Source organism: Babylonia areolata, chromosome 27 (genome assembly GCF_041734735.1).
Source record: "Babylonia areolata isolate BAREFJ2019XMU chromosome 27, ASM4173473v1, whole genome shotgun sequence".
Taxonomy (NCBI): domain Eukaryota; kingdom Metazoa; phylum Mollusca; class Gastropoda; order Neogastropoda; family Buccinidae; genus Babylonia; species Babylonia areolata.
Genome location: NC_134902.1, coordinates 7,903,860 through 7,906,359, shown reverse-complemented (window position 1 = coordinate 7,906,359; position 2,500 = coordinate 7,903,860). Strand labels below are relative to the sequence as shown.

General features: G+C 42.8%; 1 protein-coding gene across 1 annotated transcript in view; it reads left to right on the top strand.

The window, feature by feature from the left end:
* The window catches only part of LOC143301577 (uncharacterized), a 25,031-nt gene that overhangs the window by 9,155 nt on the left and 13,376 nt on the right, over positions 1-2,500 (top strand). The gene's annotated exons all lie outside the window — the stretch shown is intronic.

The window sequence follows — 2,500 nt, the reverse complement described above, 5'->3', positions numbered from 1 at the left end:
TGTGTTGTGTTGTGTTGTGTTGCGTTGTGTTGTGTTTGTGTTGTGTTTGTGTTGTGTTGTGTTGTGTTGTGTTGTGTTGTGTTTGTGTTGTGTTGCGTTGTGTTGTGTTGTGTTCGTGTTGCGTTGTGTTGTGTTGTGTTCGTGTTGCGTTGTGTTGTGTTGCGTTGCGCGGTGTTGCGTTGTGTTGTGTTGTGTTGTGTTGTGTTGTGTTGTGTTGTGTTGTGTTGTGTTGTGTTCGTGTTGCGTTGTGTTGTGTTGCGTTGTGCTGCGTTGCGTTGCGTTGCGTTGCGGTGCTTTGTGCTGTGCTGTGCTGTGCTGTGCTGTGCTGTGCTGTGCTGTGCTGTGCTGTGCTGTGCTGTGCTGTGCTGTGCTGTGTTGTGTTGTGTTGTGTTGGATCGTGTAGGATCGTAATGGATGATATTTGATCGTACTGGATTATGTTGCGTGGTCATTCGGATGAGACGATAAACCGAAGTCCCGTGTGCAGCATGCACTTAGCGCACGTGAAGGGTTGTTCCTGGCAAAATTCTGTAGAAAAATCCACTTCGATTGGAAAAACAAATAAAACTGCGCGCAGGTAAAAATACAAAAATAAATGGGTGGCGCTGCAGTGTAGCGACGCGCTCTCCCTGGGAAGTGCAGCCCGAATTTCACACAGAAAAAATATGTTGTGATAAAAAGAAATACAAATACAAACACGATTGTATTGTTTTCTCTACTTTGGTCTACTGTTTTCCATCTTCTCCAACTATCCCCCGTCTTCCCCAGTGGCCTGTGTTTCACTTCGGACTGTCATTGATTTCAAATGTCCAATTATGGCCTCCTTATTAAAGGAGTCATTTCTTTGTAGTTTTAAAATGAATGAAATTATTGAAGGATTTATTGACTCACTGATTTGTCTGTTGTTTGGTGAAAAATGAATTACAAGTCAGTGAGCAGAGACAGGAAAATAAATTGATCTCAGTAATATTCGCTGTTTGCTCGTCCGTCTTCTTGATTAAACTTTTCTTTATGTATGTGTCCGTCACTCTCTCTCTCTCTCTCTGTCTCTGTCTCTCTCTCTCTCTCTCTCTCTCTCTCTCTCCGTGTGTTGGGGCCTAGGCCTAAAATGAATAAACCATCTGAATCTGAATCTCTCCGTGTGTGTGTGTGTGTGTGTGTGTGTGTGTGTGTGTGTGTGTGTGTGTGCGTGTGTGCGTGCGCGCACTTGTACGTATGCACAAACATGCATATTAACGCACGCGCACGCACACACAAAGAGACCAATGAACTAACAGGTAGGCTATTATTGATAGCACAACAGCCGAAACAAACGTCCTATTTACCAGTGGCATATTATGAAACAGAAGTGTGTGTGTAAGCCCACAATTTCTCGCAATCCCACAATTTCTCTCACTTTGAGAGTTCCCCTCCCACGTTTTCTGTCAATTGCAAGAAATCGTGGGATGTCCCCTTATTTGAAAAAAAAAGTATTCCATTTATCATCGGAGTTGGTTTCTTGTCTTTTCCCAAAGCAAATCTTAGAGAAAAATGACAGAGAGGAAAATAAAAGAGAAAGAGGGGGCGACGACAACGATGATAGTGACAGTGGCGTTAGTGAAGACATCAATAGCAATGACACTAAAACGCATCTATTTATCATATTGCATGCAAGATTGCACTGAAAATAGATCATCAGTTTCACAGAAGACACCCAGAACATGAAAATATTATTTTGAAAACAGAGAGAAAGAAAAGAACAAATCAACCAGCCAAGTAAAGACACAAAAGGACACACACACACACACACACACACACACGCACACACACACACACACACTCACACACACACACACACACACTCACTCACTCACTCACTCAACCACTCACTCGCCCACTAACATACATATACATACACACATTTTTACATTTTTTTAAACCAGTACTGTGCATCACCTCTCACCGTCTATTGTTGATGTCTTCACAAACGCCATTGTCATTATCATGATTGTCGCTGTCGTTGCCCCTCCCCCCTCCCCTCCCCCTTCCATTTTTCATTTCTTTTTCTCTCTCTCATTTTTCTCTTAGATTTGCAGTGGGAAAAGTCAAGAAACCAGCTCCGAGGACAAAGGAAATGTTTTTGATAAAAATAAAGGGGACTTCCCACTATTTCTCGAACATTGTGACGTTGAAATTCTCGCAGTTGAGAGAAAACGTGGGAGGGGAAGGACGACGATTTCTCGTAACCCCTCTCAAAGTGAGAAATCGTGGGATTGTGAGAAGAATCGTGGGCTCACAGTGTGAGCGCGTTTTACAGGCATGTGACCCAAATCAGCTGACTGGTCAAGTGGGAAAGGGGTGGGGCAGGCGAGGAGACAGCGTGTTGTAAAGTTATTTTCATTTTTTGTTTTGCTTTGCAGGAACTTTACTGAACGTTGGTATGTGTCTACTTAAATACAATATGAAAGAAACAGTACTATCTATGTTTACCTGGCTGAACTGGACAAAGATGTTCAGTATA